Source organism: Sus scrofa, chromosome 5, assembly GCF_054392235.1.
Source record: "Sus scrofa isolate SSC_HxYL_T2T_F1_AM1 chromosome 5, Sscrofa_HxYL_maternal_Yorkshire_Landrace_v2.0, whole genome shotgun sequence".
NCBI lineage: Eukaryota > Metazoa > Chordata > Mammalia > Artiodactyla > Suidae > Sus > Sus scrofa.
In genome coordinates this window covers 57,357,268-57,384,689 of record NC_139387.1, presented here as the reverse complement: position 1 = coordinate 57,384,689, position 27,422 = coordinate 57,357,268, and the positions used below count along the sequence as shown (strand labels likewise).

At 38.1% G+C, this 27,422-nt stretch overlaps 1 protein-coding gene across 11 annotated transcripts in view; it reads left to right on the top strand.

Annotated features, from left to right (window-relative positions):
- Window positions 1–27,422, top strand: part of LOC110260723 (uncharacterized) — a 630,954-nt gene that overhangs the window by 295,701 nt on the left and 307,831 nt on the right. For 3 of the 11 annotated variants that reach the window (XR_014803736.1, XR_014803737.1, XR_014803732.1), the window contains one exon: window positions 17,187–17,238. The exons of the other annotated variants lie outside the window; for them this stretch is intronic. The gene's annotated coding sequence lies outside the window, so the exon portion shown is untranslated. The remainder of the gene's footprint in view (window positions 1–17,186; window positions 17,239–27,422) is intronic. 11 annotated transcript variants of the gene reach the window in all.

The window sequence follows — 27,422 nt, the reverse complement described above, 5'->3', positions numbered from 1 at the left end:
ATCTGGCCTCAGTTTTCTCATCTGTGATATAGGATGTGTAATACTTCCTTTTACATGTCTAAGCTAGTAATACTTTATATGAAATATTACTAAACCCAAGCCACAGGTAATTCCTTAGTTTCATTTTGGTGTTTCTCAGAGGAAAGGTAATTGCCTACTGTTTGTTTTGAAAGTGATTTGAAAATAATAGTGACTCATCCTAAACTATTCTTTGTAGCAGAAATGTTTACTCACTATGCTTCCACTTTCCACTGTAGTGTGTTAGCTTCCAGAAGCAGCCCTGGGAATTTAAGTGACACGATGAATTATTTTTCATATGGCAATTTTAGTCACTAACGTCATTACTTCTCATTTTCCTCATGCTTTTGGACACCATTGGTAGGGGAGAAGGAATACATTACTGTAATGTGGGGGTCATACAATATAGAATAACTGTATTCATAACTCTTCCACCTGCTTGGCAGAAAAATCAATGGGCTACATTTTATCATTGCTCATGGAGACAGTTATGTAGTGTTCCATAGATCGTAAACATGTGATAGGGCCCTAGAAAAAGCTAGATAAAGAGGAATATCTGGATAAAACTTAAGTTAGAAAATTAATGATAAATACACTTAGGATATCCTGCAAGAATAAAGAATTAGAATTTATTTTATGTCAGTGGCCTACCAGTGTTACTTTTCATGTCACACATCTAAACTTGTTTTAATTATTGCTGATGGTGTCTCTGACAGTGTTGTTCAGATTGCATTTTTCTGCAATGTAAATGCTATTGTTTATAGTTTCATTTGTATTAAAATAAAATAGGGCAGTCTTAAAAATTATACAGTCACACGTATTGAATTTCACTTCTTAATTTTGCTGTTGAGGTATTTGCTGTGATACTCTGCAGATCTCTATCATTGCTCTAATGGAATTTCTTTATGGCACGTAGGTTGTGCATCTGTCTTCTCTTGAGGAAATGACTGTGTATTATTCTTCTTTGTATACAAGTCCCCTGCACCATCTCTTGCTTATTACAGATGCTCAGCATATGCTGAAGAAATGTCTGAATGAACCAGTTTACCAAACTACAATGTATTGTCTTGAAACAATTCATCCACAAAGAATACTTGACTTTTTTTTTTCCCTCAGAGATTATTAGCTCATTCGTTCCATCTCACATGATGTTCATATTGCAAATAGGTAAATTGAGACTCACTAGTAACTTGCCAAAATATTTGTAGTAATGCCAGAAGTCAATGTTTCTAGCTATAGCGAACAATTTATACATTTAAAGAGTAAAGACTCCACACACACACACACACACACACACACACACACACACACGGGTTGTAATGAAATCAGAATGCAAAGCCTTTTCTGATCTTAATGGAGAGGTTAAGTGTCATTCTCAGGAATAACATCATTTTCCCAGTTATTTATTTATTTACATTGAAAGAGGTTACTTCTGAGTCGCGAGGTGATAAGTTGTGAAAAATTTAGTCCACGAGCTTCTTCATTTTCTCTGAAAAAAATAAGCCTTGTCTTTCTTTACATTTGTGATGCACCCATTCATGAGGCATAAAGCTTTTCCTACATGCTAGCATGCTGAAGCACATTTTATTGAGCTGACTGATAACTTGGTCTGGTCCCTTAGAGACTGCTGCAGCAAATAAAGGCATAAGTAGAACGCGAGAGTTCTGTACTGTGCATGGTCCATCAACATTAATGAGAGTAATAAATGTTCTATGAGTGTGGAGTACAAAATGGACTAGCGAAGTTGTTTTTATAGGTATTTATTCATGGGAAGATCAGTGTCTATGGCACCTATAAATATATAACAGATAAGGTTCCTGCCCTGAGACGCTTAGAGTCTAACTCAAAGAGATGACAGCTGTTGGGGTCTGTTTTAGTGAGCTGGGCTTCTCTCTTAAACATCATGACACCCACAGGACAGTGGAATAAGCTCCTGGTCATTGTTGAGCTGGATTCATTGCTTTGAGTCAAATAATATTTCAGAGCCATGCTAGCCCAAACACTACTGTTGCTGTCACCAATGGGGGTGATCATATAGGCACTGATGACTCATGTTAAAGGGGAAGATAAAGAACCAAGACAGAATTTTGGAAAATGCAAACAAGCAAATAAAAAAACATAGAGAGAACTTCCAGTTGCCATACTGACTATAGAAAAAGCATCCAATCTGGAATTAATCATTTCAGTCATTTATAAGGAGGTTCGTGTCTCCCTTTTCATAAGCGTCTCGCCCTACTATAAATGACATTCTGTTTTATGAAAGCATAATGTGAAAATCTACTGATAAGCCAAATAATAAAAACTTTATAGCATGTCAGGGCTTTTTTATTATTATTATTTAACCTCAATCAAGTTATAATACTGAACACATGTATCCTTGGCCTAAATCACCTTGTCAAGTTGAACTGTATATTCAACTTCATTTACATGACATATGATCTAATACTGGAGAACAACAATACCATTGTAGTGTTAATTGAAAACTCCAAACTGAGAGCCAGAAGAAACCACTGGTCTGATTGCTGAGGGTCCCAGAGAAGGGGATCTATTCCCACACCTGCAGTTGGTCCATAACACTAACATTGTTACCGACATCTGGGTCTAATCAGTCCAGAGGCCTTGATATGCTGCTCCTGGGGCACATAAATTTAGCATTACATTCATTTTAAAAGCCCCCTCTTTCAGTTTTTTAAGGACAAGATAGATTCATGGCTCCACAGAGTCTAACAAAGTAGAAACCACAAACAGAGTAAGTTACTGCCACAGGCCTCGTGGACTTGACTTACCAACTCTTTGCCACTTAAATAATGGAATTTTATGTTCAGCCCTGGCTATCAAAAATGTGTTTCCACCAAAAGTGAAGTTTGACTGAAAAGCTGTATTTAAAACAAAAGCAAATCCTCAGAAAGTGAGCCAATTTGTATAAATCAGACTTTATATAAGGATATGAGATAATATTGAACAGAGAAGTATAAGCTTAAGGGTCATAATTTGCCTCGTTTCATAAATGGAAGGCTTTTTAGAATTGACCCTTCATAATGTGCTTTAAGGAGGTTTGCATCAAAAGGGACTTTCTAGAAGAAAGGTTAAAGATTTTTAGATCTTTCAGTGGGTCTTTGGATAGATGGCTATGGAGGATAAAGGATCTGCTTGACCTGGTAATTATTTTCTGCAATTGTTCTGTAAAGTGTAGCTTTTACTTTAAAAGTTTGGCTGCCACTCAACATGAATGAAAACTAAATGCCCTCTTGTGTTTTGTGCAGATGCCCTGGGTAACCAAAGACTACTGAAGTAGAAAAAAAACAGCCTCAACCATTTTTTTCAGGGACATTTATTAAATATATAAATGTAAAGCAAAACAAAACCATGGGTATTTCTGCAAACTATTCATTTGTGCTCTTGAAGCCAATTTGTGGTAGAGCAGAATTTTTAATTTGTTCTGTTGTGTGTTGGTTTCTCTTTTTCTGTCTTTCTTCTTTTATATCACTAAAAAGAAAAAGAATTGCCTGTGTACTTTGAGGAGGCGGGGAGTTGGTAAAACAGTTCTGTAGGCTGATAAATTTTGCTGCTTCCTTGCTGCACTTTTTTAATTTATTGACTCCAATATGACACCTGGTCTTCAAGGACTTCATATGAATTGGATAAATTTTCTTTCTAACGAGCATTCCTAAATGGTCAGACATTGGAAATTAGTCGATGAATGAGACTATTGATAAGAAAATTGAAGTGGGAAGAAGAAAGAGCTTGTTCCTTGGACATGTACTCAATAATAAGACAGGCATTTTTCTCCTCTGATGTTGCAGACAGCCTTTGGTGATGTGGTATCTCAGCCAACGCTTTAATCATCAGCTCAATTTTTTTTCTTTCTAGCTATATTTTGTATACGAAAAGGCATAAACATAGTCTTATGAATGAAAAATATAAAAACCAAATGGCATGTTTACATATAAAAAAATGCTGATTCATTAAGAAGTGAACACTTTGCATTAAAAGGAGATTTCCGGAATTTGGGGGTAGAGCATGGGTGAAAAAAAATCTGTGGTCTCCAAGATATCAATCAGTTCAGGACATGGTGTTCATTAAAATGGCCTCGATATATGAAGAAAGTTTTAAATAATGTTCAAGCTTCTATATTTAAGAAAAACTATTTAATTATAATAGCATATATTATGCTACTATAATTTTTTCTTTCATTTTTTTGCCACCCTGAGGCATATGGAGTTGCCAGACCAGGATCAGATCCCAGCCAAAGTTGTGACCTTGCAACTGTATCAACACTGTATCCTTAACCCACTGTGCCAGGTCAGGGATTGCACCTGTGTCCCAGCACTGCAGAGATGGTGCCCATCCTGTTGCACCACAGTGGGAGCTCCCACTGCTACAGTTTTTAAAATCTTCCTTAAAACAAAACAAAAAAAATGCATTTCAAAGCGAATTTTAGTTATTTGGAAAATCCAGGGATATACAAATGGACACTTTGACAAAGCTATTTACATATGTAAAATCAGTAGACATTTGGGTCTATGATTAAAGTAATGAGAAGAAATTGAGTGCCATGAAAAGATTACCTGCTGCATGCCAGGAACTGCACTGGGCATTTTGGGATAGTACTTAGGGTTAAGGCCACCCTCTTTTTCCAAACTAACTAGTCGGCTAGCTTGAGTTTCACATTAAACTATTTTGTGGCGATATTTGTGCCTTCAGTCTTTGATTTGGCTTCTAGAAGCTAGAGGTGTTCTCTCATCCAATGTATTGTGATGACTGCATTATACTTATATTCTACTTTTTGCATTCTACACTTTGAAGATAACCTTAAAACAAGGTCAGTGCAGCCATATCTGTTTAAAGAATGATGCACATTTATTCAGGGATAGAGTTTATTTCATTTGTTTAGTGAAAAATGATAGGCGTGATATCACTTAGGCATGCTGGAGGAGTTCCCACAAACAGACAAAAAAGTGTGCATGTGGTGAGACTTCATCCTATATCTGCTTAAAAACTCTTCAATCTTCAGTTTAAATATTTCTGAATGCCTTGTTCCAGTAAGCTTAGTTTTGTAACTGCAAATATTTTAAGGAAGTGAGTATGTGATTTTCTAAAGAACCACTTATTAGAGACTAGGAGCACAACCATTATCAAATTTTAATTTGTTACCTTGAGAACCTCTGGAATACCTTGAGTTGTCCACAGATCTGGGTTTGCACCCATTTCCTAGTCCTCAGTGGTAGAGGAACAACAGAGCTATGTAAAGGGAAATTTGAGATGGTCATTGAATCCCTTAATATCTATGCAATCTATATTTCCTGCCTGGAGAAATGACCAGGAGTCAAAATAGAACCAAAGTAACCGTGAACAAAGAGCATTTCTCTAGATCAGCCATATCTTGAATAATTTCAGACTTCTCATATTCTCCCCACATATTATCAATATTATCATTGATTCAGCCTGTTACAGACAAAGTGCTTGTCAGGTGGTTTACATATATTATCCTGTTCAATCACTATAACAGAACAACAAAACGAATAAAGAAATTGTGGTTCATGGAAATACATGCCCAAGGCCACACAACTAATAGAACTGTCTGACATTATGTATAGTTCTTTCATGGCCCTTATCACAGTTTATATTCATGGACTGGCAAAATTATTGATTAATGACTCTCTTCTGCTTTGTGAGGGCAGAGGCTGTGTGTGTTTTGCACCCAGAGCCTAGAACAGTGCCTCACACATTATAAGTGCTTGTGACTCTCCTCTCCTAATCATTCAGTTATAGCTGCCTCCCATTCAAGTGGCTAGGATGATATACTGCCCTCTGTTTGCTGCTCTGATGACCTTCAATGACAAAGAAGGATGCGGGCCTTACCTTACCTGTGACTCTTATTCATATCTTAAATGGATTTTGCGCTCTAGGTCTTTTGTGTTAATCTTCTCCCCTCCCAGGCCTCTCCGTAGGCACAGTCTCCAATGGAAACAGATTGGAGGACAATGTTGGTACCATTTGCTTTACTGTACTTCAGTATTGCCCTTCCCTTTTGACTTTTATGGGCCAAACTTGTACACCTCAGCCCTCCCTGCCATAAGCAGGGAAGATCATTCTCAAGGGCCTCAGTCTCTTATGCAAATTAGACCCCTAAAGTTGGACCTACAGATCAGTCCAGACTTCATAAGCCTGCAGGGTGTTCCAGGTTAGGCTGTCAAACCAGGGCCCCTGCTGTTCTTGAGCTTGCTTTGTTCCAGGAGGGGACAGCATAGAATGCTTTGCATTCTGGGACAGGAGAGAATTTGTGGACCTAGGCCCTGATTCACAAAACACCTTGCTTCCAACTGTTTCCAAATAAGGAGCAACATATAATCAATGAATTAACAGGAAGTTGGAAGAGTTGGCTTTAAAATGGAAGAGTGGATATACTTCACATTATGGCTCAGTCAAAAACACATTTTTGGTGTTATTTTTGGACTAACTCAATAAAAACTGAAGTCATTCTGGTCTTTTTTCATGATTTTTTTTTTTTTTTTTTTTTTTCTGAATTTCTTGCAGCTTTGAGGACCTTTGTGCAGGCGTTTTCTCTGCCTGGGTTGCCCACCCCACGGCCCCTGTTTCCATGTTGCCATGACTCCATTTCATCCATTGGGTTTCAGCCTCAGTATCATTTCATCAGAGAGATGACAAGGAACCTTGAATAAGAAACCTTCATTTGTTCCCGTCATTCTCTCTCTTAGCATCCTGTTTATTTCCTACATCACACTTATCACAGCTTGTAACTTTGCATTGTTTTACTTACTTAGTTGTTTAAGGTCTGGCTCCTCTTCTCCAAAGCCATGTCTCCTTTCATCAAGACCTCTTCTAGCACCAAGAAGCCTTAATAAGAATTAGAAAAGGTGTCCACTCCTGTTCCTTTGGGCATATTTTGCAAAGTACAATCTAGTTCCTCAGGTCTTAGACCAGATCTTGACATCTAAGGACTTAAAAACTTATTTACTGAGTGAACTTATAAAATGTAATTTTCTTCTCTTCTGAAATTTTCGCCTCTCTACCAGTTCAGATTCTATAGTTCTTTCAGGACCCAAGGCGTCAGTGGGCTTTTTTTTTTTTTCCTTAGGGAACTCTTAGAAATGACAATTGGTAATTACTTGAATATTTCCTATTTATGTTGTTCTTCTGTTGTATGTTATTTAATAGCTTTTAGTCTTTTCCCCCAAATTATGCGGTTATTTGTATGCCTCAAAAAAAGTTAAGTTGAGGTTGGTGCAATCTTGGTGGGAAATGGGAACTTATAGTCATGTTAACACCAAAAGAGTTGAAAAAATACCAAAAGAGTATCAAAGACAAGAGAAATACTTGAACCTTCACAAAGATTTCTGCCCAGCTATTATCTTAAAATAGATAAGATGTAGGAAAAAGTGGGATAAAACCAGAATCATCAATGACCAAGCTTCCAATAAATTATAGTGGCATAATCCTTCAATAAAAACATATCTACAAGTGCTGATCTACTTTAAGATGAGAGTAAATATAGGTAAAACATGTACTGTGAAAGTCAGAACCACAGAGTTAGTGGGTTTTTTTAATATGTGTGTGTGTGTGTGTGTGTATGTGTGTATAAAAGTTTTGGCCACGGCTGCAACATGCAGAAGTTCTGGGGCCAAGTATTGAACCTGCTCCACAGCAGTGACAATGCCCAATCCTTAACCTGCTGATCGATAGGGGAACTCAATGAACTTGTGGAGATTTTAAATGTATGAAAAGCTGTTTTAGGGGAATTATACAATACAGGGTGGCAAAGAATGAAAGTGCATGAAAAATGTATCCACAAATAATCAAATAAAAGCACAATGGACACAGTGCCAGAGAACAGTTTGCGTTAGATTCTTTTTTTTTTTTTTCCAGCAGAATTCTTTCTTTTAAATATTAACCAGTTTAACCTTTGGAAATGAAATATTTGTCTTATAATGGAAAAGCTGCATTTCATTGTAAAGCTAGAACTTGTCCTTGGCTGCTTTATTCTTCACTAGAGCATTCTCTTTCTAAGTTTTTTACGTTTAATATTTAACATATAAAAAGAGGCAGTACCAAAAAATGTCTAGAATAGATGCATATTTATGCTTAAGTTTCAATCACCGTTTTTAGCTCTGGTATAAACTTTTATCAATGGTCTCAAAGCCAGTGCCTGGATTTTGTTTATTTGGACTCATTTGGGATAAGCTTGTCAGGCTCCTCTCCTGCCTGCAGCTCAGTCTTTGTATCTTCACCTGAGTAACTCCAGTCCACACAACTGATCTCACAAATAATAAAAGAAACCTTCCAGGAGTTCCCGTCGTGGCGCAGTGGTTAACGAATCCGACTAGGAACCATGAGGTTGCGGGTTCGGTCCCTGGCCTTTCTCAGGGGTTAACGATCCGGCGTTGCCGTGAGCTGTGGTGTAGGTTGCAGACGCGGCTCGGATCCTGCGTTGCTGTGGCTCTGGCGTAGGCCTGTGGCTACAGCTCCGATTCAACCCCTAGCCTGGGAATCTCCATATGCCGCGGGAGCGGCCCAAGAAATAGCAACAACAACAACAACAAAAGACAAAAAAAAAAGAAACCTTCCAGGTCAATTCTAAAATAATGGGAGTTCCCTGGTGGCTCAGTGGCTTAGGATCTGTCATTGTCACTGCTATGACTCAAGTTGCAAGTGTGGCACAGGTTCAAGCCCTGGCCGGGGAACTTGCGCATGCTGTGGGTATGTCCAAAACAAAAACAAAACAAAACAAACAAATCAAAACAATATCTGAAATGAACCACCATTACTGATCTAATATCAATCAATTTTGTTATCATTCTAGTGTAACAACATGTTTGTCATCAATTTATATAGATAAAAATAGGTTTTATTAACTTCATTTATTTAAAAGTCAGATCACTGGCTAGAGTTCATTATTTCTCTTTACTACAATCATATGCTTGTGAAAATTATAATTCATATAATTAAATGAAATGGCAATTTTTTGTTTTGTCTTTTGCGTTTTGTTTTTTTAGGGCCACATCTGCAGCATATGGAGGTTCCCAGGCTAGGGGTCGAATTGGAGCTGTTGCTGCTAGCCTACACCAGAGCCACAGCAACACCAGACCCAAGCCGTGTCTGCGACCTACACCATGGCTCACAGCAACGCTGGATCCTTAACCCACTGAGCGAGGCCAGGGATCGAACCCGCCACCTCATGGTTCCTAGTCGGATTCGTTTCCGCTGCTCCAGGATGGAAACTCCCTGGAAATTATTTTTAACCCTGTTGATGGTGATATTTTCTCCCTATGCCTCAGTTTCCTTGTCTGTAAAATGGAGATCACATGTTTGATTTGTTACCTTATGACCATAATCATTAAGATAATGCTAGTGGCTATAACTGATAAATCCAAATTCTCAATGGTTTAACGACATCGAATGTATTACTTGTCTACTGTGAATATTCCTTGTTGGGTAGATCTCTTCTAAAAGTGGTTGAAGGACCAGGTTGTTTCCATATTGTGAAGTCACCTTTTTCACAGGTGGTTTCCAAGTTTTCAGAGGAAGGGGAAAGTGGCTGAGGAGAGGAAGAGCTGATGTATGACAACTTCAGCCTGTAAATGACACACATCTCTTCCACTCACACATCACTGGTGAGGACTAGTGACATGCCCCACTCCCAGACACAAGGGGGCAAGAAATGGGTCCTGCTGGATAGCTGTTTCCCAGTTGTTACTCTCTACTCCAGAAGGCAAGCAAGACTCTTGGTGCTCAGCTAGCCTCTTTGCCAAAGCCTAAATAATAGGATCATAGTGAGGATTAAAGAAGTGAATCCATGTAAAGGGTTTACAAGAGCAGTTATCACATGAAGACTAGAGATAGTGAAGCCCTTCTCCTCCCACTCCTCCCCTTCCTTCTCCTCTACTTCCTCTTCCTTCCTTGTCTCTCCTCCTCCTTTCATTCCCCTGTGAAGTTCAAACCATTGTCCCTCTATTACTACTTGAAACTGAGCAACTTTTCTTTGTAACCAACATTTACTCTTCTTAGGATATGTTTCTGACCAGAAAAACTACTGGTATTCTGTTTTTCTTTTCTTTCCCTTTGCTTTATCCTTTTCATGTATTTGGGCCCCTAATGTATACTTATAGTCAAATATCATGAGTGTCCAGATTTCACTATACTGCTGGGAAAGTGTTTTGTTATATGATACTTTGTCTTTTCTCTTTTCATGAAGAAAAAACAATCAAATTTCAGCTGGAGAGAACATATAAAGCTGTCTGACTCTCTCAAAAGCCTAGTCCTCAATTACTACACAAAAGGAGGCACACTTTCCTTGTTTAGAGAATCTGTATTATTCTTCTGATTAACTTTAATGTCATATTTGCAAGGACAATATTATTTGTGCTCTTATATCTGCTCAAAAATATACTGAGCTGTGTCCTAGAATTCAGTCTTGGTTTTACTACATGTGAAAACAGAGTTTTTGCCTGGACCAACTCCTCCAATCTATCCTTCCTGCCGTGAATCTCTAGGTTTGATTTTGGGAGATAAAAGAATATATATGTATGTTTACATGTATTTTCCCCCAATGTTTGTATTATGTGCCCTGTGAATTGAAGCATGCTTTCATTAACAACAAGGCACCTCTGCATACCGTCTGTAATTTCAGTTATCAGTTTACTATATATTGCTGAAGTGCTGATTAATGGAAATATGCAGCTAATAGACTCATATATAACAAAGGGTTAATCATAGCTATTTTAAATGATTATGCCTTGACATTTTCTGCTTTTAGTCTTGACAGAGTAACTGGTACAGAGCTCACACCCTACCAAAAAATTATAGCAGTAGATAAAATACATATGGGAAATATTGTTAATACTCAAACAATGGGTAGTTCAAGATTGTGATTCTTTTTTTAAATATCTTTTTTATTACTCAAGGAATTTATTACATTTATAGTTGTAGAATGATTATCATAATCCAATTTTATATCATTTCCATCCCCTACCCCCCAAAGTATCTCCTTGGAAGCCATAAGTTTTTCAAAGTCTGTGAGTCAGTATCTGTTCTGCAAAGAAGTTCATTCTGTCCTTTTTTCAGATGCCACATGTTGATGTTGGTGTCTCATTGCCTGACTGACTTCACTTAGCATGATAATTTCTAGGTCCATCCATGTTGGTAAAAATGCCGTTATTTCATTCCTTTTAATGGCTGAGTAATATTCCATTGTGTGTATGTACCACTTCTTCTTGATCCACTCCTCTGTCAATGGACATTTAGGTTGTTTCCATGTCTTGGCTATTGCAAATAGTGCTGCAATGAACATCGGAGTACATGTGTCTTTGTGGGTTGTGGTTTTCTCTGGATAGATGCTCAGGAGTGGGATTGCTGGATCAAATGGTAGTTCTGTGGTTTATTTTTCTGAGGAATCTCCCTACTGCTTTCCACAGTGGTTGTACCAATTTACAATCCCACCAACAGTGTACTAGAGTTCCTTTTTCTCCACACCCTCTCCAGCACTTGCTGTTTGTAGATTTTTTGATGATGGCCATTCTGGCTGGTGTAAGGTGGTACCTCATAGTGGTTTTGATTTGCATTTCTGTAGTAATGAGTGATGTTGAACATCTTTTCATGTGTTCTTTGGCCATCCATATGTTTCCTTTGGAGAATTTTCTGTTTAGATCTTCTGCCCATTTTTTGATGGGGTTGTTTGTTTGTTTGTTTGTTTGTTTGTTTGTTGTATTGAGCAATAGGAGATTTTTTTTGGTATTGAGTGGTAGGAGGTGTTTATAAATTTTGGGGATTAATCCCTTGTCAGTTCATTCATTTGCAAAGATTTTCTCCCATTTGGTGGGTTGTCTTTTCGTTTTTTTTAGGGTTTCCTTTGCTGTGCAAAAACTTTTAAATTAATTAAGTCCCATTTGTTTATTTTTGTTTTTACTGTCATTACTCTAAGAGGTGGATCTGAGAAGATGTTGCTGTGGTTCAGGTTAGAGTGTGTTTGGCCTGTGTTTTTCTCTAAGGGTTTTATAGGGTTAAGATCTGGTCTTATATCTAGGTCTTTATTTTGAGTTTATTTTTGTGTATGGTGTTAGGGAGTGTTCTAATTTCATTCTTTTCCATGTGGCTGTCCAGTTTTCCCAGCACCACTTATTGAACAGGCTGTCTTTTCTCCATTGTATATTCTTGCCTCCTTTGTCATAGATTGGTTGGCTGTAGGTGTGTGGGTTTAATTCTGGGCTTTCTATCCTGTTCCACTGATCTATATTTCTGTCTTGATGCCAGTACCATATGGTTTTGATGATTGTTGCTTTGAAGTGTAGTCTCAAGTCAGGGAGCCCGATTCCTCCAGCTCCATTTTTCTTTTTCAGGATATCTTTGGCTATTCTGGGTCTTTTGTACCTCCAGACAAACTTTAAAATATTTGTTCAAGTTCTGTGAAAAATGTCCTTGGTAATTTGATAGTTATTGCATTGAATCTGTAGATTGCCTTGGGTGGTATAGTCATTTTGATAGTAGTGACTCTTCCAATCCAAGAGCATGGTATGTCTTTCTATCTATTTGTGTCATCTTTGATTTCTTTCATCAGTGTCTTATAGTTTTCAGAGTACAGGTCTTTTGTCTCCTTAGAGAGGTTTATTCCTAGGTATTTTATTCTTTTGGATGTGATGGCAAATGGAATGGTTTCCCTAATTTCTCTTTCTGATCTTTCGTTGTTAGTATATAGAAATACAGCTGATTTCTGTGTATTAATTTTGTATCCTGTGATTTTGCCAAATTCATGGATGATCTCTAACAGTTTTCTGGTAGAGTCTTTAGGATTCTCTAGGTATAGCATCATGTCATCTGCAAATAGTGATAGTTTTACTTCTTCCTTTCCACTTTGGATTCCTTTTATCTCTTTCTCTTCTATGATTGCTGTGGGTAGGACTTCCAAAACTATGTTGAATAGTAGTGGCGAGAGCAGACAGCCTTGTCTTGTTCCCGATTTCAGCAGGAATTCTTTCAGCTTTTCACCATTGAGAGTGATGTTAGCTGTGGGTTTGTCATATATGGCCTTTATCATGTTGAGGTACGTTCCTGTTATGCCCACTTTCTGAATGGTTTTTATCAGAAATGGGTGTTGGATTTTGTCAAATGCTTTTTCTGCATCTTTTGAGAGAACCATATGATATTTATTCTTCAGTTGGTTAATGTGGTGGGTAACAGTGATTGATTTGTGTATATTGAAGAACCCTTGCATCCTTGAGATAAATTCCACTTGATCATGATGTACAATCCTTTTAATGTATTGTTGGATTTGGTTTGCTAGTATTTTTGTATCTATATTCATCAGTGAAATTGGCCTGTAGTTTTCTTTTTTGTGGTATCTTTGTCTGCTTTTGGGATCATGATGATGGTGGCCTCATAGAATGTGTTTGGGAGTGTCCCTTCCTCTGCAATTTCTTGGAATAATTTCAGAAAGATAGGTATCAGCTCTTATCTAAATGTTTGATAGAATTCACCTGTGAAGACATCTGGTCCTGGACTTTTGTTTGTTGGAAGTTTTTAAATCACAGTTTCAATTTCAGTTCTTGTGATTGGTCTGTTTAATACAAATCTTTTGTATTTTGTCTTGGTTTAGTCTTAGAAGATTGTACTTTTCTAAGAATTTGTCCATTTCTTCTAGGTTTCCCATTTTATTGGCGTGTAGTTGCATGTAGTAGTCTCTTATGATCCTTTGTATCTCTGTGGTGTCTACTGTTATTTCTCCTTTTTCATTTCTAATTTTATTGATTTGAGTCCTCTCTTTTTCTTGGTAAGTCTGGCTAAGGGTTTACCAATTTTGTTGATTTTTTTCAAAGAACCAGCTTTTCATTTCATTGATCTTTTCTATGGTTTTCTTTGTTTCTATTTCATTGATTTCTGCTCTGATATTTATGATTTCTTTCTTTCTACTATCTTTAGGTCTTGTCTGTTCTTCTCTCTCAAGCTGCTTTAGATGTAAAGTTAGCTTGTTTATTTGAGCTTTTTCTTGTTTCCTGAGGTAGGCTTGTATTGCCATAAACTTCCCTCTTAGAACGGCTTTTGCTGCATCCCATAGGTTTTGGAGTGTCGTATATTTGTTGTCATTTGCTTGTAGGTATTTTTAAATTTCCTCTTTGATTTCTTCAGTGATCCATTGGTTGCCTAGTAGCACGTTGTCTAGTCTCCACGTGTTTGTGTTTTTTGCAGTTTTTTTTCCTTGTTGTTGATTTCCAATCGTATAGCATTGTGGTCAGAAATGTTGCTTGATATGATTTCAATTTTCTTAAAGTTACCAAGGTTTGATATTTAGCCCAGGATGTGATCTATCTTAGAGAATGTTCCATGTGCACTTGAGAAGAATGTAAATTCTGTTGCTTTTGGATGGAATGTCCAATAAAAGCCTATTAAGTCCATCTGGTTTAATGCTTCATTCAGGGCCTGTGTTTCCTTATTAATTTTCTGTCTGGATGATCTGTCCATTGCTGTAAGTGGGGTGTTAAAATCCCCCACTGTTATTGTGTTATTGTCAATTTGTCCTTTTAAGGTTGTTAGCAGTTGCCTTATATATTGTGGTGAATCTATGTTGGGTGCTTCGATATTTAAAATTGTTATATCTTCTTCTTGGATTGATCCTTAGATCATTATGTAATGACCTTCTTTGTCCCTTAAAATAGTCTTCATTTTAAGATCTATTTTGTCTGATATGAGTATTGCTACTCCAGCTTTCTTTTGATTCCTTTTCGCATGGAATGTTTTCTTCTATACTCTCACTTTCAATTTGTATGTGTTCTTAGAATTGAAGTGGGTCTCTTACATTCTCTCACTTTCAATTGGTATGTGTCCCTAGAAGTGAAGTGGGTCTCTTGAAGACAGCATATATATGGATCTTTTTTTGTATCCATTCAGCCAGTCTATGTTTTTGGTTGGGGCATTTAGTCCATTAACATTTAAGGTAATTATTGATATGTATGTTTTTATCACCCTATTATTAGTTGCTTTGGATTTGTTTTTGTTGCTCTTTTTTCTTACCTTTTTCTCTTGTTCTCTCCTCTTGTGGTTTGATGACAATCTTTAGTGTTCTATTTAAGTTGATTTTTCTTATTTGTTTGTGTATCAATTGTAGATTTTTGGTTTGCAGTTACTCTGAAGTTTTGATATGAGTCTATATATATCTATATATGAGATTGTTTTAAGTTGTTGGTCTCTTAATTGCAAGTGCTCTGTGCAGTGTCCTGCATTTCTACCCACCTCTTCTCACAATTTCTGATTTTTGTGGCATAATTGTGTGTGGATGATTTTGTATCTTTACTGTATATATACCTTTACTGGTAAGCCTTGTCATTTGTGGTATTTTTGTTTCTGGTTGTGGCCTTTTCTTTTCTGCCTAGAGAAGTTCCTTTAGTATTTTGTTGTAAAGCTGGTATAGTGTTGCGGAATTCTCTTAGCTTTTGCTTATCTGTGAAGATTTTGATTTCTCCTTCAAATCTGAATGAGAACCTTTCTGGGTCAAGTAATCTTGGTTGGAGGTTTTTTCCTTTCATCACGTGAAGTATATCATGCCACTCCCTTCTGGCCTGCAGTTTCTGCTGAAAAATTTGCTGATAACCTTATTGGGGTTCCCTTGTATGTTATTTGTTTCTTTTCCCTAGCTGCTTTCAAGATTTTCTCTTTGTCTTTAATTTTGGTTAGTTTGATTAACATGTGTCTCGGGGTATTCCTCCTTGGGTTTATTTTATATGGGACTCATTGTGCTTCCTGGATTTGAGTGAGTGGTTCCTTTCCTATGTTAGGGAAGTTTTTGGCTATTATCTCTTGGAATATTTTTTCTGTCCCCTTCTCTCTCTCTTCTCCTTCTGGCACCCCTATAATACGGATGTTGGTGCGTTTAACATTGTCCCAGAGTTCTCTGAGACCCTTGTCATTTGTTTACAATCTTTTTTCCCTTTTCTGTTCTTTGTCTGTGATTTCCACTAATCTGTCCTCTACCTTGCTTATTCGTTCTTCTGACTACTGTATTCTGCTGTTATCTGCTTCTAATGAATTTTTTATTTGTTATTGTATTTTGCATCTCTTCTTGCTTAAGTTTTATATCTTGTATCTCTTTGCTCAGTGTTTCCTGTAAATTATCTGTCTTTGCCTCCAGTTTATTTTCAATGTCTTGCATCATCTTCAGCATCAATCGTCTAAAGTCTTTTTCCTCTAGACTGAGACTGTCCTGATCACTTAGCTATTTTTCTTAGGTTTTTTTTTTCTCTCTTATCTGAGTTACAGTTCTGTCTTTTCATTTTTATAGGTTTTTGGTGTGGTGACCTTTTTAAAGATAATAGAGTTGTAGCCTCTCTTACTTTTGGCATCTGCCCCCTTTGTGGCTGAAGTTGGTACAGGGGCTTCCTGTAGGCTTCCTGATGGGAGGGAGTGGTGCCTGCTCACTGGTAGATGGAGCTGATTCCTATTCCTCTGTGGGTGGGGCTTTGTCTCTGGGTGAGATTAGAGGTGGCTGTGTGCCTGGGGGGTCTTTAGGTAGCCTGTTTACTGATAAGTGGGGGTGTGATCCCACCTGGATTGTTGTTTGGGCTGGGGCTTCTCAGCACTGGTGGTGGGGCCAGATTTTCCCAAAATGGCCACCTCCAGAGAAGGGCATGCTGATGAATATTCCCAAGAGCTTTGCTTCCAATGTCCTTCCCTGACAACAAGCCACATTCACCCCTGTTTTCCCAGGAAGTCCTCCAAGAATTGCAGTCAGGTCTGACCCAGATTCCTATGGAGACTTTGCTTTACCCTGCACGCAAACGTCTGTGCATATGAAAGTCTGTGTGCGCCTTTTAAGAATGGGGTCTCTGTTTCCTCCAATGCTGTGGAGCTCCTGCACACAAGCTCCACTGGCCTTTAATACCAGATGCTCCAGGACTCTTTATCCCAGTGCCAGATTCCCATGATGGGGGGTTTGTTGTGGGGCTCAGAATTCTCATTCCTGTCAGTGAGTCTCTGTGACACGGTTACTATCCAGTCTGTGGGGCTTCCCACTCTGAGGTATGGGGTTGCTTATATTGCATAATCCCCCTCCTACCTCTTGATGTGGCCTCCCCTTTGTTTTCTGGAGTAAGATATCTTTTTGAAAGTTTCCAGTCCATTTGGTTGAAGATTGCTCAGCATTTGGTTGTACATTTTGCTATTCCTAGGGAGAAGTTGAGCTCAAGATTGTGATTCTTGAGAGGAGGAAAAACACATGAGGTGAGTGCATGCATTCTTATGAATGCTCCCAGTTTTTTTGCAGGCACTTCCCTGCATAGAGCTGGTTGTAAAACCTGAGTAGAACAGCAGTCTTATGTTGGTGAAGAGCAGATTGGGATTTTAAGCTGGCTCAGTACCTGGAATTTGCTGAGCAAGGTACCTAAGAAGTAAAAGCTTTACAGAGGGTGGTGTCTAAAAGTCTGTGTTGGGGGTTTACTCTATGTCCTTGTGCACATGCTCAAGACAAGATACCAAGAGGTGCAGCAGAGATTCCTGATGCAGTGATGGGAGATGGAGTTTCAGCCTCGTCAGACTAAAGAGACCTCACCTCCTTAAAGTACATAAAAACTATAAGAACAACTTATGTCAACAAATTTGACAGCAGAGGGGAAGTGGACAAATCATTTCACTGATGAGTTCTACCAAGTATTTAAAGAAGAAATAATAGGAGTTCTCTTGCGGCATATTGGGTTAAGAATCAGGCAATGTCACTGCTGTGGTGTGATACCTGGTCTGGGAATTTCCACATGCTGTGGGCACAGTGAAAACAAAAGTAAAGAAGAAATAATACTGAATTAGACAAACATTTTATTTGATGAAGTCAGTGTAATCTTTACAACAGAATCTGACAAAGGAAGGAAAAAATCACAGACCTTTACTATTCATGAACATAGTTGCAGAAATCTTTATCTAAATATAGCAAATGGAACCAAGTAATGTACGAAGACAATATTACATGAAGACCAAGTGGGGTTTATTCCAGCAATGCAAGGTTTAAGACTGGAGAAACAATGAATGTGGCTTACCACATTAACAGAATTAATGACAAATTATATAATCATTTCAGTTTTTATCAAAAATTTGACAAAATTAAATATTGGTTCATGATACAGGAACTTCTTCATGCCACTGGCATGGCCAATAAGTAAATAAATACAGAAAGAACTCCTACAGCTCACTAATATAAATTACCCTATTTAAAATGGGCAAAACTTATTCAGACACTTCACAGTGGAATGTACACAAATAGCTGATAAGCACATGCAAAGGTATTCAGCATCTCTAAACATCAAGGAAATGCAAACAGAAAAGTCAGTGGGATATCACTTCATCCCTAGAATGATTAAAATTGAAAATAATTTTATCACAAAATATTGGCTAGAATGTGGAACAACTAGAATTTTCATACATTGCTGGGAGGCATTAAAAATGGTACAACCACTTCGGAAGAAATTTTGTCAATTTCTTATAAACATTTACCTGCCGTGTAATCTAGCATTCTACTCCCAGCATTATGCCAAAAGGAGTGAAAAGCACATGTTCACAAAAATATTTTTTCAAAATGATTCATTACAGCTTTATTCCTAATATTTCCAAACCAGAAATAATCCAAACATCAATCAAAAGAATTTATAAAATATTGTGGTATGTCCATGTAATAGAATAGTACTTATCTCCAAAAAAGGAATAAGTGACTGACAAATATAGCAAGATGATGTATCTTAAAGACATTAGGCTGCAAAAAAGCAGCTAGACACCAAAGAGTATACACTATGACTCCATTCATACAAAGTTCTAGAATAGGCAAAACTAACCTATGATAAAAGAAATTTAAAAAACTGAGGTGAGTGGGGTTGACTGTGTAGGGGCATGAAGGAACTTTCTGGGTTATGCAAATGTTCTTTATCTTGACAGTGGTGTGGATTATACAGCTGCACCCATTTGTCAAGTCATCTTATTGAATGCCTAAGATTTGTGTGGTTTTCTGATGGCAAATTTACTCAAAAAATGAACTTTAAGGAGTTCCCGTCGTGGCGCAGTGGTTAACGAATCTGATTAGGAACCATGAGGTTGCGGGTTCGGTCCCTGCCCTTGCTCAGTGGGTTAACGTTCCGGCGTTGCCGTGAGCTGTGGTGTAGGTTGCAGACGCAGCTCGGATCCCGCGTTGCTGTGGCTCTGGCGTAGGCCAGCGGCTACAGCTCCGACTGGACCCCTAGCCTGGGAACCTCCATATGCCGTGGGAGCGGCCCAAAGAAATAGCAAAAAGACAAAAAAAAAAAAAAAAAGAACTTTAAAAAATAACTCTTCCTGATTAATGCTAAATATTACTAGGTCCCTTTACAGGATAACAAGGGTATGCCTTAGACCACACATTCTCTGAAGAAAAAAGCCATTTTTTCAGATAGATTATGGATGGATAGATGGTAGATAGATAAATAGATAGATACAATGATAGGGTTGCTGACTCAATCACAATGGAGTATAAGCTTTGCATAATTATTTATTACTAATACCACCTGTATACCTCATTATGTTTACACTTTCCTAATACTACCCCTTTCCCTACCCAGAAGTTAACAAAGACACACATTTGTAAGATGGTTTAAAAAAAGTAAGCACAGGAGTTCCTGTTGTGGCACAGTGGTTAGGAACTGTGAGGTTGCAGGTTCGATCCCTGGCCTCACTCAGTGGGTTAAGGATCCCACATTGCTGTGAGCTATGGTGTAGGTCACAGATGCAGCTCAGATCCTGTGTTGCTGTGGCTCTGGTGTAGGCTGGGGTTTGTTTATAGCTCTGATCAGACCCCTAGCCTGGGAACCTCCATATGCCATGGGAGCAGCCCTAAAAAAGACAGAAAAGTAAATAAATAAATAACGTAAGCACATATTTTTATAATAATGAATTGAGAACCAATATAGCACATAGAAAGAGCAGTCTTCGCAACTGATTAGACATGTTTTCCAATGTTTCCCAATTTATTAGTTACGTGACCTTGTGCAAGTAACTTAATCTCTCAGAGAATCCGTTTCTTCTTCATCTTCTTTTTTTTTTTTTTTTTTTTTTCTTTTTGGCTGTTTCCATGGCATGCAGACGTTCTTGGGCTAGGCATCAAACCCTTACCACAGCAGTAATGCGAGCCACAGCAGTGACAACACTGGATCCTTAGCCCACTGAGCCACCAGGGAATCCTGAGAGTATGTTTCATTAGCCATGAACGGGATAATTTATGCTTCAAAAGGTTTATTCATTTCTATTCGACAAGGAATATTGACTTCCTATTATTTGCCAGGAACTGGCTATACATTTTGAAAAGGACACAAATCCAGAACATCGAAGAACTCCTAAAATAATAAGACAAACTATTCCACTTAAAAATAGGCATGGAGTTCTCTTGTGACTCAGCAGATTAAGGACCTGGCATTGTTACTTCAGCAGCTGGTGTCACTGCTGTGGCAAGGGTTCGATCCTTGGCCCATGAACTCTCGCACACCATTGAGTGCAGCCAAAAGAAAAAAAAAAAATAGGCAAAACCTTGGACAGATACCAGAGTGAAGAGTGGCAAAAAGGAGCCCCATAGTTAATGCAAGAAAACTAGTTAGTAGTCTTTCAGTAGTTTGGGTTGGAGATGTAGTAGTTTCAGTTTGAACTAGGAGAATGGCAGTGAAACAGGAGATGTCGACTGATTCTAGAAATATTTAAAAGATAAAATTCATAGAACTTGGTGTAAATTGGAAATATGGACCGTGAGAGGGGAAGCAACAGTTATGCTTCTTGCTTGCTAACTGGACAGAGGTTTGAGCTTTCTCAGAGAAAAGTGTAGATAGGGGACCAGATTTGGCAGTTTTTGAGATAAATGTAGAGAAAGCATGTCATGATGACTGGCCCAGAGTAGCTAATGTAGAATGGGACAACACTAATTAATTCATATGGGATCAGACCTGTAAACTTGATTTCAATCACTATTACAAAGTTAAAAATTAAAAAAGCAAGCATCAGTGAAGCACACAATTATGTACCCAAAGCTATATTGCACAAATTTTGTTCAGATACTGTTGTTCTAGATCTAGTAGTTAATTACCCTAATTATATCTTTTTTGAGAATACTATGAGACCACTGAATTTATCCAACTCTTCTCATCTTTTCATACAGAAATGTTTCAGAATCTTAAAGAAATGTGTAGTGATTTGGCTGAAAAAAAGAGAACATCTTTACTAAAAAAGTTAGTGAATTGCTCAAAAATGAAAGAGGCCAATCTTGCACTGAAGAAAAGAGGGATAAAATAATACATGTAGTATTTGAAGTTTCTGTGCAAGGAGTTGCTTTAAAAACATTATAACTATATGCATGGTAATACTGCATGGCTTAAAAATGAATTTTGATACTGTCATGTAATTAGGTTACACATGAAAGAAACTTATAGACCTTAATACAAATAAAATAAAAAAAAACAGACTTTGGAAAAGATGACTAAAGCACACTTATTTTTATTTTATGCTTTGAAACCTGAATTGAGATATTTCACTACTTAAACCGTCGATGAAATCATGGAAGGCATCATAGCAAAAGATAAAACCCTTGGGAGGCTATTAACAATTTTGCCTTTACACTTCCTACGTGATGTGGAAATGTGGGTTTTGCTTCCTCATGAGACTCTTCTTGCTGGATTTGGTACAACTACTGCTATATCAACAGAAAGAATTAGGCATTATGGTGGGGCCCTCTGCAGATCTTGCCTTAGAAAGTTAAATGGCTATGTCAGATTTGTTAAAGGCATACCTTAAGTTAGAGGGAAGTTATCTTGCTGTAGGGAAAGAGGGCATCCTGCTATCAAAAATATGAATAATGTCCTACAAAGCAGACAGTAATTTTCATTCATAAGGAAATGAGTGATCTGCCTTGGTCAAGGAAAATCAAGTGTTGTAGTGTAAGTAAAACATTTGCAGGCAGAGATGGTGAGAAAGAACATTTCATTAAAAGAATGGCATGATCAGGAACACAAAATTTGCCCAGAAAGGACGTTCATGCAAGTGGGAGGAAAGAGAATGAAAGGAAGAAACTAACTACCGAAATGTGAAAAAGGTAGAGTCTAAAGGTTTTGGTAATTTGTAGATGGGTGGGAGAAAATGAACATGAATGGTGATACTGTAGCATCAGCCCAAAGCCATGAAAAGAAGCAAGCACCGCAGTGACGAATTAGTACAGCCTAAGTTTGGAAACTTAGGTTGGCGCCTCAGAGTTAAGTTTATTATCATGACATGAGAATCAGTCTCCTCGTTTTGTGTAGGAGACTGTTTGTTGCCTAATATTGGATTTAGGTTTGACTCTTCAAAGTTTTGAATTACACAGAAGGTGCTTGATGTAGAGACAAAAATACACAAAGAAATTTTAGAGTTTTTTTTGAATCATGAACACATAAACATCAGAATAACTTATTAGCTTAACGAAATGCAGCCAAGTTGGGTATGGGCCAGATTCCATGATGAACTGTAATATAAGATTCTAGAGTCAGAGACCCAGATTTTTCTTGCATATGCTCTGGCTTAAGTCAATCTGGTCCATGGGGTAAAGCAGGCCAGAAAATTTATTTTTATAACCTATTAAACTGTGACTAGGAGGTTGAACTTAATATAGGGCTGTAGCCTTACCAGAAGCCATTAAATCAGGGTGGGAAAGATAATTCTACTGTTTTTCCAACAGCATAGCAATTGAGAATAGAAGGGAAGGTTTTAGCTTGAATGTTCTCATAAATCCCTATGGATTATGAACTGACTAGTAGGGATGTTGCCTGTAACTGTGGCAGCTGGTGAGTAATTTGTAGCCTGTAGTCATCTCCTTCTAAGTGTGTTTACAGCAAGTCTTTGGCTCAACTGTTTGAGTAAGAGTCATTCTCCCTGGACCTATTATCGCCAGGCCACTCCACATTCATGGCATGAGACCAAGTGATACAGATGTTTGGAGTCATTTTAGGCTGAAGATATGCTAAATTAGGAATTAAGATTCTAAGCATATAATAAGAAGGACTTTCTGGATATGAAAGAAAGTTTAAGGGATCTTGGTGGATAATAAATATATCCCATCCTAAGTTTGCCTTCACTAGAACTGGAGACTTTGAGGTGGAGATCGCCTGACTGGGTTTGTTTGTGGAGGGAAATGTCACAGTTGTGTTAGAAAATGCTGAAGGCCATGTATGGACATTCTGAGGGATCAGAAAAACCACACCTTCCTAGTTATACACACACTTAGTAAGTAACTCCAGGGCTGTGCTACCCTGAAAGAATGACTTGGGTAAGACAATCTCTGTGCCTAGGTTTTATTGTCTTCCTTTATAAACGAAGAACATGGAACAACTCCCAATAGAATCTTAACTCTTAGCTTTATATTTACATAGTCTCATGATTTACAAAAATGGCACAAATATCCACCCATGTCATTTGCATCATGACTTCGCAGCTTCTCCATCAAGGGAGTATGTCTATTCTCCCATCATTGAATGTGGATTGATCTTGTGACTTATTTTGGCCAATAAAATAAAATAGAAGTAATAATGTGCCAATTCCAAGTCTAGGCCTCCAAAGGCCTATGTGCTTTTGCTTATTTTCTTGGAATTCTGCCACGACTATGTGAGCAAGCCTAGGCTAGCTTGATGGATGATAAAAGACATGTGGCCCAATCACCCCTGTCACTCCAGCTGGCAGCCAGCAAAACACCAGATGTACATGAGACCATCATAGACCAATCAGCCCCTAACTAACCTGCCAGCTGATGACAGGTGAATGAACAAGCCAAGCTGAGATCAGCTAGACCTGGCTCAGATCAGCAGAACCATCCCTCTAACCTATAGGATTGTAAGGAACATATGTGCCTAATTTTTTAAAGAAGGATCAACAAATTACGGCCATGGGCCAGCTGCCAGTTTTTATAAAGTTTTATTGTAACACAACCATGCCTATATGTTTATGTATTGTCTATGGCTTCTTCATGCTACAGTGGCAGAGCTGAATAGTTGGGATGGAGACTGTCTGATCCACAAAGACTAAAACATTTGCTATCTGGCCCTTGAAGAAAAAGTTGGATGAGTCCCTGTTTTAAATCACTTACGTTTTGGGGTAACTTGTAATATCTAACCGGCATGCTATCATATTAAAAAATTGATCATTTTGATTCTTCTTGTTAAACCATTTTTAAAAGCTTAATGGCTTTAAACAACAACTGATTTGTCATATTTTACGATTCCATGGAGTGACTGGGCTCTGCTGGGCTGTTCTTCTACCCCACAGGAAGTTGGATGTTGATGTAGTCTAGGAGTAAGGCAGAACTGAAATTTCTGAGCTGACTCACTTGGGTGCCTGGTAGATGACGCTGGATGTAACCTGGGAGATCAGTAGGTACTGGTGATTGAGGTACTACTTGCGGGCTGTGCACATGATCTAATGGCTGAGCTGTGAGAGGAGGCATCTCAAAGGTGAGAGTTTGAGAAACCCAAGCCAAAGCTACAAGACTTCTTATGACTTAGCATTAGAAGCTAAACTGTGCCATATTCTAATAGTCAGAGGTGAATCACAGAGGCTGCCTAGATTCAAGGGGAGGGACTACACAAAGGAGTAAATATTGATCTGGAAAGGGAACAGAAATGGTTGAAGACTAGCCATCTCAACTGTAACACATGGGCTTTTCCCTCCCCTTCCATTCTTTCCTCTCCTGCAGCATCTTTCTTTTTGTCTCCATTTTACAGCACAGGAATTGTTAAACTCACTATCATGCTTGATATACATGCATATATATGTATGTGTGTATATGTATATATTACATATAAATATTTATACACATATACATATATGTGTATATATACATATACACACATACATATGTGTGTGTATATATATACACATATATACATATATACACACACATATGTATATATAAGAATTTAGAGTTCTTGGATTGAAATCTCAGGCTGGCTTGGTTGGATAGCAGAGTGATGTTTACAATCGATCTTTTGCCTTTGGAAAGGGCCACTTCATATCTGCTTCAATTAAAATGTATAATGACTCTTTAACCTTATTAGTTTTAAAACTTTTAATCACATTATATCATTTGATCCATTTTTGGCAAGCTGATAATTTAGAAGGTAACCAAAGATGAAACATATGAAATAATGTAACAACTTCTCAGGATCCTTCACTCTCCCTTTGGCAGCCATTGCCTCCTATACAACAGTGGGCTCAACATGACCCCCTCAACACAAAGTTTACAAAAAGACAGAGTGCAGGTTATCTGAGTGCTATAATACCACTCATTTTGGGGAATCTTCTCTCAGTGATCATCTAAAATTCCAGTACTATGTGCTTTGAGCTCTTGGCTCATTTTTTTCTCAACTGACAAGTCAATTGCTTTGAACCACAAAACCCAAGACATCCGTTTTGTACTCCTGATTTTCAGAACACTGGCTTGCTCTCTAGCAATTTTGAGATCTTTAACTTTTAAAGTGGCTATCTTTGGTCCATATCACCTCCTTTTCTCTCTTTCAAATGCCATGGCAATCATGCCTATCTGAACATTCTTCCAACACACACACACGCAAACATAGACCTCTGTAGTAAAAACAAGTCTGGAAGACAGAAAAATTGTTACTCTTCATTATACGCTATCAGTTAAATTGGGTGGGTTTGAAATGAGGCGTAAACTCCTTTTTTTGGCTCACTCTGTCCCTGTGGATTTAGAGGAAAAGTTATACTAATTCCTCCTCCCAGACATTCTCTTTTCCCTACTCATGATAGTCACATGTTAAAACAAAAAACTTGCACTTAATTCTGCTTTCTCTATAAATATTTCCAGAATTCATGACTTTCTTACATGATTGTATTGAATATTTCCACCTACTCACCATCCTCTTTCACCTTAATCTCTTCCAATTTCTTCTTTTGTGTTTCTGCTTTCTCCTAGGTTACTGCGATCCCCTGAAGCAAATCTAGTGACCCATGCTGGCATTTGACCATTCAAATGCTCTTGCTCCTTTACTCCCAGCAATTTATCTGTTCAGTCAGTTGTGTCCCTGCTCCCTTTTACCTATTCCTCTCCCCACTGCTATGCACAATGATCAGATAATGGCAGGTAAGAAATTACATCCACCCCACCTGGAGGGTGTATTATAGGAGTATGGCAGGCCATGTAGTAGAGATAACCCTTCACCTATGTTTTCCTGTTTAAACAGAAGACAAAGACCAGAATCCTGTTACAGAGGGATGAACTCTGTGCCAAAGAACAAAGTCAAGAGAGAAAATTTAAAGCCTAGTGTTTGATCCAATAGGATTAGATAGACTATGAGAAGGGGCTTAAAAAGAAAGAAAGCATGACAACAGAGAACAAGAAATAAGGCAAACAAAATGTGTCCTGCAGTAATTCCATTAATGAAGTATGGACTGTAGTGCCATCTTTTTCATTTGGTCATGATGGGTTTGCAAGGGAGCAAAGCTTGCCACCTCAAAATATGTCTCTTTGACATGAGGATTAATTTGGGCTGAATATTTTTAAGAAAGAGCAAGAAGTTCTTCTTGTTACCCACCCCCTTTAACTGATTAAAAGAATTTAGATAAAGGGCTTATTTCAAGAATAGAGCTATCACCAGAGATCTCTGCAAAGAATGTGGGCTCTGTGTGCTTGGGGAAACTCAGCAGGGGTGGAGGGCTAGAGATGAGTCCATTCTGTGTCCCATTGTCTCTGCCAGGGCCCAGGAAACATTCGTTTACCAACCATTTGCCCAGGAAACATTCGTTTACCAAGCATTTGCTTTATCACCTCCATGTGAATTGTCTTCTCCCTATGGTGGGGGTGGGGGGGATGGGTTTAGGCATTTTGGTGAGTTTCTCAGTTTTCCTGGGTCCTTCTCATGTATACATGTTATTAAACTTTCAGTTTTCTTTTGTTAATCTGTCTCATGTCAATTTTTTTTTTTTTTTTTTTTTGTCTGTTTAGGGCCATACCTGCGGCATATGGAGAGTCCAAGGCTAGGGGTTGAATTGGAGCTATAGTGGCTGGCCTACACCACAGCCACAGCAACGCCAAATCCAAGCCATGTCTGCAACCTACACCACTGCCCACAGCAACGTGGGATCCTTAACCCACTGAGCGAGGCCAGGGATTGAACCTTGTTCTCATGGATACTAATCAGATTCGTTTCCACTGAGCCACAGTGGGAACTCCTGTCTCATGTGAATTTAATTCTCAGATGGCCAGAAGAACCTAGAAAGATAGAGAAAATTTTCTTTCTCCATAACAAGTTCAATTAAATTTCTAGACTGAAACTCATCTTCCATTGCCTAGGAGTGTTCTTCCTGTTTGCAGTTTACATTTACAGTTTTATATTCTGCCTTGTCACTTCTTTTGTTCTTTATTTATGGATATC